Source organism: Strix aluco, chromosome 4, assembly GCF_031877795.1.
Source record: "Strix aluco isolate bStrAlu1 chromosome 4, bStrAlu1.hap1, whole genome shotgun sequence".
In the NCBI taxonomy this organism is placed as follows: Eukaryota; Metazoa; Chordata; class Aves; order Strigiformes; family Strigidae; genus Strix; species Strix aluco.
In genome coordinates this window covers 9,735,103-9,747,653 of record NC_133934.1, presented here as the reverse complement: position 1 = coordinate 9,747,653, position 12,551 = coordinate 9,735,103, and positions in this window count along the sequence as shown.

Genomic DNA, 12,551 nt, shown 5'->3' with positions numbered 1-12,551 from the left:
TGCCTGTTACACTGCATTTCTGTACAGAATTGGCTGAGGCAAAATTAGATCTCTCCCTGGATTACCTTGGCATCTTTGCACTGATCCGTTAGTCCACATCCAGCTGAGTCCAGAAATTAGTTAATTGCTGATTTATCCTAAATGTCTTGTTGGTATCTGGTTAGGTGAAGAAGACAAGTCTCCTCAGGACTTCTGCCAGAATTTTTTTTCCTTCTCTTTTTAACTCTAAGCTGTGCCCCAAAGCCAGCTCAGACTGATGATTGACTCCAGACTGCATGTGAAGGACACCTATAAGAACTTCATTTCTTCACAATGAATAAATTCTGCAGCAGTTTGAAAGCTGGGCCACCCCACTTGCCTGCCAGCAATCCCCATCTCTGTTTATCTTCCCATCCATTCACTTGAACTGTGATGTTAAATTAAATAAGCTTCCCAGGGAGGTTTTCCTTTAAATATAATGAGCTTTTGTAACACATGAGCTGGGAGAAGTCAACATCTTCCCTTGGGGCCTCTGTGGGTCACAGATGAGGTTAAAAAAGTGTTGCAAATGTTGGGCTTTAGTCAAATTCTCTGACTCTGTTGTGCTGCTTCTGACACTATGGCTTGTGATACATTTGATTTTTCTTTTGGAGCTGAATTTTTTTTAGTCCTTTCACTGCTTGTCATAAGTGAACTAAACTTTAACCGTCTCTTGGCATTCTCCATATCCCTTAACGCCTTCCATTCCCTGGTAATCAGGTTGGTAGTCACCTCTTTTACCCCTCCAGTCTGGGCCATTCATTGCTCAGACATTTATAATTGCACAGTAAAACAAATATTTTTCTGATAATGAGTCATCTCTTTCTTTTCTGGGAAGCTTCTGAGTCTTGTTTATATTGCGTTTGTAAAATTTAAATCTTGCTTTAAATCCTTCTGGCCAACAGGTTTATTATTCAAAAGGATTTTAACACAGTGGAATAATAGTATAAAATGCATAAAAAGAAGCTATTCAGTGAGGATGAGTGCAAAGCTTCACACATAAGCAAAACCAGTTAGCTACCCAAATGTGGTCAACATATTTCCCAAAATGCAGGGAACAGCTAGTTAGGTGTCAATTTCAGGAAAAGACCTGGGGAGTTGTAGGTGTTTGCATAGCGATCAAGAATGGTATAATCAATCCCTCTACTAACTTTAGCCCCAGCAAGGGCTCAGCTGAATGCTCTGCCCAATTTTCAGAACGGCATTTCAGAAAAGATATGAAGCAACAAGAATCCATAAGAGACCAACAAGAATGATCAGAGCTATAGACAATATCACCTGTGAGGAAAGACTGAAAGAATTTAAGTCATTTAACCTTGAGAAGACTGAGGAGAGATCTTAAAGCAGTCATCCAGTATGAAATGGGCTGTCATAAAGACGGTAATAAACTTCTCTATAGGTCCCAGGGAGATAGAATGAGAAGATACAGGCTTAAATTTCATGAAGGCATAACTAGGGAAGATGTTAAGCAAGCCTTTCTAAAGAATGCTAGTGATAATTAAGCATTTGACTGGACTTGAATAGAGCTTTTGGATCTTTGCTACTATACATTTCTAGAACAGGGTAGACAAATATGTGTCACAATGTCCTTATGCTTAGTTGATCTTCCTTCAGGACAGCAGCTGAGCCTTTCCATTGGGAGCCTTTCCAACTCCAGTTCTGGCTTCTGCAGTTAAGGCCTTGAGAACAGTACACATAGCACCAGAAAAGGTGCCACTAGATCTTCAATGGCACCATAAAACCAGACTCTCAGTTTACATCTCTAATGAAAAAGCGATGGTGCTTCCAATACAATGTATGTTACTAGTTTTGGACAGTCTCTGTAGTAAGTAAAAAGAAATAAAGCTCTCTGCCATACCCATCTTTGAAGTTGGCCTTGCTTTGATCTGGGGATTGGAGTAGATGACCATCAGAGATCCTCACCAACCTCAATTATTCTGTGAGTCTCAGTAGCCACCAGTAGCAGATCTGAAGCACCCTGCTTTCCTACTGAGTTAGTCCCAGCTAGAAACCCACCCGGTCCAGCTCTGCAATCTACCTGGATGACAGTGTCAGGTTCTAATTTGCATCAGGGAAAGAGTCCATAATGATATTTTTTAACCACTGGAGTTTTACTGGAATAGAGAAACTGGAGTTCTCTGGTGGAGTCTGTCTCAACTAATGCAGATGGATTTTTCTTCATACTGAAGAAAAATGGTTAAAGGTTTTCTTCTGACCCACCATTGCTTTTTAAAGGATCTTGTTCTTTTGATCAAGCAAAAAATAGTAGTGTTCAAGGTCTCCAGGCCGCTCTTTGTTGTTTCCCTTTCTCCCTGCACATCTCCCTTCTTGCCAGTGAACGTTCATTGCCAATTCCTTATGGATAACCTGTTACAGGAATGACTGCAGCAATGTACTGCTGAGCAAGCTTTATGGGGACCTTGGAAATGGGGCACATCTTGATCAAAAAGCTCTTGGACAGGATGGATGGTCACCAGCTGAGGGCTGGTGACGGGAGTCCCTTCCACAAGTCTCAGGGAGGCATCTTGAGCTGGGCCGGGTGAAAGTCCCAGAGACACCTGCACTGGAAACCTTTATCTGTATCTTTGTACGTGACTTGCTGTTCAGCTCGTCAAGTCAGTGTTGCCTTTTATATGTAGCATCATAAACTATTTGATTGTTTAAACACAGCAAAGTACAAATTAGGATCTTCTCTCTAGAAACAAGTTACAAGGTCAGTAAGTCATAAAGACAGAAAACACTATTCCTGGGTTGGCAGACAGTTTCTTAAGACTGGGCAGGGAGTAAAGTTTGTGGTCATCAGTCTTCCATTAGAAATTGCTGGGTTTCTTTCAATGTTGGGAAGCACCTACATTTCTTAAAATATTGTTTCCATGTATCCTAATATGTTTAAGGTATGCAATTATGACTTTGGAGATTATTTTTTTCCCCTGCTTCAATTTTGGGAAAAACATGCCTCTGCAACCTGCAAGCTCAAATCACAAAATGGGCATAAAGGCTCATAGTACCCAATACCACGCATGGTGCATCTAGTACAACTCGTAACATCACTGGGAAGCATCTGTATGTTGATTTTTTTTTTTCTCTTTTCAGCCAGAAACACTGAACCTTTTCTGTCTGAAGACTATTCAGAACTATTGCTGTCACTTAATTTGGGAGCATGGAAACAGCAAAACTACACAGCATGAGGATGGATGCTTTGAAAGCCAACAGCACCTGACAGGCACAATCTGAAATGTATTAGCTTTTGCTTCCTCTATGTGCAGTATAGCACACCTTGCACTTCTATCTAGCTGGCCATAAACTGCATTTGTGTATCCCACCCCAGAACCAGACCCAACACTCCCATTTCCTGCTCCTGCATTCGGTGCGTCCATCCTCGCCATGCAGGGAGCTATTCCGGTTCGTAAATGACTATTGAGCTGGGCAATTTATCTTTGCTTATCTAGAAGTTCAGCTTGGGTCAAATGAGCTACTGACCCTTCTTTTTATCAGCTGTTAATATCAGGATTACTGGGCATTACTCAGCCTGACAGGAGTAGCAGGAGCTGTCAGACTGTTAGCGTCATGTAGCATTTTTAGGATCAGATACACACTTAGCACTCAATAAAATGCCTAAGACCTACCAGCCCTCTGAATACCTAAGTAGCTTGCAAAAAAATAACTGTGCACAGAGAAGTGTGATTGATTCTGCCCCTCTGGGATTTAAGTGCCTTCTTCTGGGATTCGCCTCCTTATGACTGATATTCCTGGCTTTTCATTCTAACACAGAGGAGGCAGTTCCTTCCCTCAAAAGGCAGCCAGAGCAATGGATGTTGCTGCTGCTCCTGTCCTTTTATCTACAAAGTGTAGGAAACCTTAATCCCTGAAAGGTTTTCAACATCCATCATCCACAGGAGTGCATGAACCCCCAGATTACAGGCTGTTCTGCTGAGGAGCTTTCCGTGGTTCCTCTTGGGGCTGGCCACTGCCTATGACCTAATCAGCATTCGCTCTGCCAGAGAGAGAGCTCAAAAAAAACCCCTGTCCATGACTGTCCAGCCTCCAAGTTACCGTATCCCACAGAAGAGTCTAGACCCTGTCTCCAGTCTCCAATCCAGAGAATGCTTCACAGTTTTAAACATGTCACTGTATGTAAATCAGAACAAAGTGGAATTAACTCTCTGTTGTGTAATTGCTCAGAGGTACAACCCAGTGAAATGCATGTCTTTTGCCCTTGAGCTGGAAGGCTTTTTCCTTTCAGCATCACTCCTGCATGTCTTTCTTCTTCATGCTCCACACTAATCGTAGAGACAGGGGTGCACTTTCTTGTCTCTGCTTCCCTTTCATCATCTTCTGACTCAAGAATGAGAATTTAAGCTATTTTTGTGTGATCTCTTGGCCTTAAAACTAATTTATAGTTTTGTTATATTTCAGTTCTTTCAGTAAATTATCTTAGCAGTAGGTGTTATTCACTCCCTGTCCCACTCCACCTCCTGCTCTTTTTTGCTCATTGATACTTCTGTATCTAACAGTTGCCAATGACATTTTTTTATTTCTTAGCCTAAGTATATTCTTCCCCCAGCAACAGCAAAGTCTCTTTTTATACTTGTTTTTTTTTCCAAAATCTGCCAGTTTAAAGTATTGTCCTGTTTGTGATGCAGTTAAACACATTAGTAATAGTGAGGAAACTGTGGAATTGAAATCTTTTTACTGCCTACATGAACCTCACATTGTAGACTAAGTCTTTAATCTCCGTATTTGTCCTTTCCCTGCCTTGGAGAAATGGGGAAGCAAACCATCATGTGGCCTGGTTCGTAAAGCTTTTGGACTAAAAGTTAGTTTTGAAAACCCTTTTTGATATGCAATTGAAAAATGTGAGTTCCCTTCCCCACAGATGAGTGATATGAGAGAATCCAGCTGGTGAAACAGAGGCTAAAGGAAACCTGCATGGAAAAGACTCAACTCAGAAAGCATGAAGATGCTGGAAAGAAGCCTATGTCTTTCTGCTTCTCACAAATAAGCAACAGGAAGATTTTGAACCCTTTGTTACTGATAACTTTGAACTTGAACATCAGTGCAGGGATTCAAAGTCTCAAGCCTACTTTGTAGCTTTAGCATCTGCAAGAGGTTTAGAGAACCACAATGTACAATTGACAGCAGCCCTCCCAGCATCTTGGAGTGCATCACAATTTCTTGCCTGAGGTTTTTTGAAATTTCATCTGAGCCATCAGGTCTGCATACCACTCTTCCAGATACCTTATTGCTTAAAGGCCAAGGCATTCCTCCTCACGGTGTACATTGGGATGGATCTTGATTTTTGCTTACAGAGAAGTGAGGTTTTCACATCAATTCCTTGTGGAAGGATCGAGTGGTCCTCTCGTTCCATCAGGGTATGACACAGGACTGTGAAAGTGCAGCCTCTGGCCACGACGGTGATCAGGAGACAAGCATGAAGTTATTACCAAGGCAGGCTGTATCAAATAGATTTTACAGGAAATGGTCTTACATTTCTTGTTTTCCTTAGACTCTGACATGCCTTGTCTCTAGAGACTGTTTTGGAGTCACCTGCACTGAATGTGACCTCTGACAGTCCACCCCAAAGGACTCCAGTGCCAAAGCCAAACAGATTCTTCATCTGTTTGTAAAGTAAGTGAGGGCTGGAAATTGAACCAACCCATCTGAAGACCTGGACTTGTCATAATTGGGATGGTTTGTAGTTAGAAGTCATAAATAGGTTTTGTTAGACTGAGCAGGATAGACAAAATGCTTGGCATTTACAAGTTAAATGTCTAACCCTGGTAGCACTCCCAGAAATAATAATTAAGTAAGAACTAAATGGCTTTCTTTAATTAAAACATTTTTACCAGGAAAATGACGCTGATAGGTATCTCACTTCCAAGAACTTCATGTCCCAGTAAACTAACCAAAAAGTTACTATATTAAATTTCAGCAAGTGTCTCCATGCTCATAACAAAAATTTATTCTTAGTACAGTTTCAGTAGCTCAGTGGTGTTGCAACAGCAGGAAGCACAGCGTGGGCTGCAAAGCTGTTCGCAAAGGTAAGCAAGTACTCCAGTGAAGGTCCTGTAGGAAGCTCTGCACCATGTTACTTTCCTGCTGTAACACCTCCTTTGGATTCATAGACCCAGAGGAATCCATTTAAAGCCTCACTCCATGGGTATTCCTGAGGGAAAGGAGGAAGAGGGGCAAAGATACTCTGGCCCATTAAATTGGGCATTAAAATGTGTTCAGTTGGCAGAGTAAACCTCACCATATGCTGGGGAACGGCACTCTGAAGACTGCATTGCACCTACAGCCACTCTGGTTTAGAACATCTTGTTCAGAGCTAGATGCACTAGAGTGAAAGTGGCTTGAACTTGTCTTCATCAGCTCTACAACATGTAAATCATGCAACTTTTATTAAATTCATTAGTGGTAAAGTTAATTTAAACAGAGGTATGTAACATTCGCTAATTTAGTGGAAGAGGGGCAAAGTTTAGTCTGGAGAAGAGGAGGCTGAGGGGAGACCTCATCGCCCTCTACAGCTACCTGAAAGGAGGTTGCAGAGAGCTGGGGATGAGTCTCTTTAACCAAGTAATAAGTGATAGGACAAGAGGGAATGGCCTCAAGCTGCACCAGGGAAGGTTTAGACTGGATATTAGGAAGCATTTCTTTCCAGAAGGGGCTGTTAGGCGTTGGAATGGGCTGCCCAGGGAGGTGGTGGAGTCCCCATCCCTGGAGGTGTTTAAGAGTAGAGTCGACTTAGCGCTGAGGGATCTGGTGTAGTTGGGAACTGTCAGTGTGAGGTTAATGGTTGGACTAGATGATCTTCAAGGTCTTTTCCAACCTTGATGATTCTGTGATTCTATGATTCTGTGAATGTTGTTCCTTACCTTGACCTCATTCTTCACCTAACACAGATTTTATACAATAATATATAATAGCAATAGCTCTACAGCCTCTGGCCAGTCACCCGAATGCTTACAGAATGAGCTTTATGGCCTGCAATTAAACATGTAGTTGTTTACATACAAGGAGTATTAAGCTGTTGCACATCAATGAAAAAATATTTATTCAGTTTAATCATACAGCTTTTAAAAATAGTTTTCTAAGAATGAGTTTTTGAGTACAGGAAGGAAAATAAGACAGATATATTATTCTATATTAGCATGCTTGAAGTATGTTAAATTCACAGCTTTTACACATCTGACATGGCCTTTTGTAGGGCCTGAGCTTCCATGCTGTTTTCCCTTAAGATGTCTTTACATATGCAAAAAATGCTGAAAATCTGTGAGGAAGCTCTGGTGACAAATCCTTCGACACTATGACATGACGAAGGAACAAACCATCTCAATGAATAATTTTGCAGTTTATTAGCATATTAAAGTGATTTGATTAATTTCGCTTAAGTGAATGACAAAGGAACTGTTTTATCATCCACCCTGCTCATTTCACTATTATTTGTCATATTGAAATCTATCTTTATTTTTAATTATGCCTAGGCAGGGCATCTATATTTATTTTTAATTATGCACAGGCAAGGCACATTCCTAGGACCAGAGGTGCCATGACACTGATATTAATTAAAAGGCTACTGTAGAAATAGTAAATAATCATGTGATTGAGTTGTGCTTCTCAGATGCTCAGACTCTAGGAAGACAATCCCTTAGCAGAAAAGGATATTTATTTTTTAGACTACATAACTTGCAAGTGCTCAAGCTATCTGTGTGACTTGTTCACATTCGCTATGCAAACATAACATATAATAAACTTAAATGACTCAGCATGAGAGTAAAGGAGAAGACAACAATATTGCTTGCCTCTCCAGCTTATTAGCTCTCCTAAAGCAGTGCACAGTCTGCTTGGGCTCACTTCAAGCTGTCTAAACATAGGGTGTCTCAAATGATACTAGATTCTTATGTTTAGCCAGCTGAATCATGTCCTCTGTATTTCTAGAGAGCATTACTATTCATATCAAAATCCATTGTGTCTCTGTTAGAATGAAAGACCAGCATCTGCCTTCACTAAACGCAGTATTTCTGCAAGTCACAGTGAGGGAATCTTGCCAGGATGCCCAAAATCTCAGATACTGGTTTTAAACACTGCATAGACCTGAAGCACAAAGGGGAAGTGCAGTCCTCCTCCCAATGGTCAGACTGAAGGGGTTTGTGTGTGATCTGACATTTAGGAGAGTAATATTGCAATGATAAAAAGTTCATTATCTAGCATCAGTGAAAAGCATCTCAGCCTTGTGAAAATTTAATAGCGTATCAAGGACATTTTTGCTGCAGTTTAACGCGCCCAAGTGCCAGCCATGCAAGTTTTTGCTGCCTGGGAACCAAAGTAGCACGACAGCTACTGGAAAGTTTTCACACTATTGCAATTGTAGAAATTAGTTTTCAATATGGGTTTATTTTTCTCCCCCCCCTTTTTTTTTTCCCCCAAGGCTTTTCATTTTTTCATTTGCTCATCCTTTTTTCAGCTCCTCACCCTTCCCAGGACATTGATGTCCCACTTACCATTATCTGAAATGGAACTGATGAACAGAGCTCATTTTTTCTTCTATGTATAACACCTACAAAAGTTAATGGGCACGGAGGTAGTGGCAGGTCAGTATAATTTTCCCTGTCATTTGAACCCCATTTGCCACACTTCGCAATGCAAAAGGAGTATCTCCAGTTGAGCTCTTTCTTACAGTGGACTCAGTGGAAGAGGTGAATGTATAATATAGGTCTGTACAGTCATAAGAGAAAAAATGGTAGCTTCATTATAGAAATACACATTTTTATGAGCTGTTAGATGAACTGACATACATACAGAGGCTAATAATAACAAAAAGCCTGGTTTAGGCCTCATTCTAGCATTAGAAGATATTTTGCACAGAAAGCTTATCTCTGCAATGTGAAGCCATTGCATAAAATGTAATGTGTTTTTTTTTCCCTGTGGTTAACCTCAAAGTTATTTTAGGTGGTGTTTTGCTGGATATACTGCACTAAAATGAAGAACTGCTTCTCCATCATGCATTTGTCTCTGTGTATATTCATGATGGCATTTACCTACAGTGTTAGCTGGAGAACGTTTGCCTTAGGGCATCCACAGTGGCAGACATAACCCTGCTCCCCCAGCATACGCCATGCATGTAGCTTTAAGAGGCTTGGCACAAAGTCTCTCAGTTTTAGCTCCTCTCACCCAGCTTCTGAGCTGGAGCAAAAATTTAGCTATTTGTGCAGTTTTTACATGTAGCATGAGGTAATTTTTCAAGGCAGGGGGCTTTTGTCAGACCAAAGTAGTCCAAACAGGACTAACTACCCTGCAAGTACCTCTTGGATTGCTCAGCCCCTCTATATCCACAAAAAAAAAAAAAAAACAAAAAAACCCAAAAACACACCAAAAAATGCAACAACGGAAAGTCTATATCCAAGGAGAATATCCAATGCTAAATTAATTTTCTGGTGTGATCTTCGTGGGTTTGAAGGCTTGTCCTTCCCCTTTTAATGATTGCAGTAGGTCTGAGATTTCCCAGCCTTTTAAGGGTGGGAGAAGCTCGTCACTGATGGGACACCAGAACAGAAGTTCTGCACCTTACACGCTAGGCAAAGTCCAAGATCAAGCATTTGTAACCATTTGCTCACCCCTCCTTCAAACACTCTCTGATGCTGCGAGTGAGAACAGCTTTCCCTGGGACCCACTTGGTGGGTTCTGGTTCAGTGCTGAGCCTTCTTCCTCTTCCCCTTGATGCTCTGCTAAAATGTCTTCCTAGTGCACAATTAATTAAAGGTTTTTTAATGGTCCACTGGCTTCTTGCTTCTTCTTCTCTTCCTTAAAATGTTCCTAAAGAAGTCATAACCTGTAAAACTGAGTATCTAGTTTTTTCTTTGTTTTCTCTACCTTTCCACAAAGAAGAGAGCACAAAAGATTAATCTTGGAAGCCCATCTTGTCATAAAGACCATTCTCTCCTGTACTTGAGAAACAAGGTCTCTTCAGCTTAGAAGGCTGTAGGAGCTTCTGTTTTGATAAGCCCACCAGCTGTAAAGCAAAGTTGTCCCTAAACAACTTAACTGAAAGAATGATCCTGATTTTTTTAATGTCTATTATTCAGGGTTGCTGCAAGATAAAAGATGAGAACATGTAACACAGAGGAGTCAAAGCTAATCCAGTTTGCTGCAGTCTTCCTGTCTTCCATTCCACCAACCTCTGCAGAGAAACACAAAGCAGCTGTTTATTCTTCTTTTCCTACTCTATCAGTTCTTTCCTGTTTAGGGAAAAAAAAATCTAAGTAATTAGACTGTATATTAGTGGTGAGCAATGGATTTTCACATTTCTCTCTAGTGGATGAAACCACAGTGCAGCTAACCAACGCAGCAGGAGCTGGACCAGACTAATGACCAACTGAGTTTTTGCAAGTAATTTGTCTTTATCATCACACCAAACCGTTGATTCTTTAACAACCAGGAGCATAGTTCACTGTTAAGGCTTTATGGTTTGGTGACTGAATACAATCAGTTACCTTTAAAGCCCAATGAATATTTGTTGAAAAAGAATGATACTGTTTGTCCTTCAGCTTCCCTGAGTTCTCAGGTACAATTAAGCTTTTCTACAGAGACATCATGTTAGGATTTATCTCACCTTAGGTGTTTCTAGGATAGACATCTACTGCTGGGCTGGTCTAGACTCACCTTAGATTGGTCATTAATGGAGAGAAATGAGCACTTCTAGAGCATGATTCATCTGACCCTGCCTGTGACATCCATATGAGAAGATTCATCTCTCTACATTGCTCATTCCTCTTCTGTTATAACTGACCTCAGGTGCTGAATTTATTTTATTCACTTTGCAAATGCAGTCAAGCACAGAAAAGAATGAAAACGTGCCTCAAGGAAATTAATAGGCTAATGTCTTGAAAAATTTGACAAATTTTATAAGAAATTGTATTAGCACAAATGATCATAAACATGGTCCATCTTCCTCCCATACTGACAGTTGATATTCCAACATTTTATATGTAATTGCTGTTGACAGAGTTGATTGATAGCTCTACAGGTTTCATCTCATAGTAAGATCAACCTGGAGAACTTTGGTGGCAAGAGCTGCCAGGGCCTAAATGCCTCCTGTCAATAACACATAAGTGCTATGCCAAACTCTGGGCTGTGAGGGCTTTAGGGAGCCAAGCGAACATCCTGCGGTGCCTTAGCCTGCTTTCTCTGAGGTCTTTTCTTCCCAGACGAGTGTGGCCATACCTTGAGATGATGTGGCAGTAAAAAGAAGCTGTTTTGCTTTGTTTCTTTGGCCAGTAGTGTTGTAAATAATTAAAAGAAGCTGTTTTTCTTTGTTTCTTTGGCCAGTAGTGTTATAAATAATTGCAATAAAAAATAATCCTTGGGATGGGACACCTTCACCTTCACTGGAATACACGAGTTTTTCTTATTTGTTAAAATGAAAGAGCTGGTAATTGTGGTACTTACATTTGTGTAACAGAGGTGGGGGTGTTGTGAACCAGGGTGATGTTTAGGGGAATAGAGACAGAAATGTAGCAGCAAGCTTGGTGAAAGACTCCAAACAGGTGAAGGAAACTTCAGGTTGACTCCTTCATGCTCTCAGAAGCACTCCAAGCAGACTCTGGCTATTGCTAGATTTAGCAGTAGCTCCTTTGCCTGAAGCCAAGCAGACGTGTGAGATTGGCAGGTGGTGGTGGGATGGCTTGTAAAGGGGCGCTGCTGATGGAGTAGAAACGCAGCCTGGAGCAGCAGGGCTGGACCTGACCACGCGTCCCACCAGGGTGAGCACAATCATCACATTTACTGCTACAGGTGCATCGTAGCCCAAAGATACCCTCCTCGATGCACTCAGAATACACCTAAGCCTGTATTTAAAAACCCACAACCATAAGGCACAGGGTCACATCATCTTCCTTGCTGCTGACCAGCCCTTGCTGCTGAGATAAGCGCAAGGAGGTCCAGTTTGTGACTCCCGGCAAAGTCTAGATATGAGATAAATGACCCCAACCCCTGCAGGTGTGGGGACACAGGGAAGACTGGAGGAAAGTCAGAGTCCCCCAGAGCTTGCCACCATTTGCTCAACTTACGTGATAGACAAAACAGCACTAAGGAGCTGCCTGGGTGAGCAGTGGGCTTGTGGTGGAGCGTGGTTGGAAACCTATGGGTGGGGCCTTACAGCTCTGTCGCTTGGCAAAAGGCGGGCCAGCATGCATGCATGGATGGATGGATGGATGGATGGACGGAAGGTAGACAGCTGGATCGATAGCTAGATAGATGGAACATTTTGGTGGCTGTTTGGCCAAGTTAAAAGCAGTTTTATGGGCTGGATGTGCTCAGTTGTTAGATCTGGGTGCCTCCCTGCCTGGCTCCAGCCTCAGCCTCCTTCTTTTTCTTGGGAGAGCACCAAGCCGCTGAGGAGAGGCCATGGTTACAGCAGAGGGAACAGCTTGGGGAGGGGTGGGGGGGGGGCGTTGCTGATTTGCTTTGGCTTTTTAGGACGCACTAAGGTATATATAGGTGGTGGGTGTGCTGGGCAGCCTGCAACAGGGGAAGGC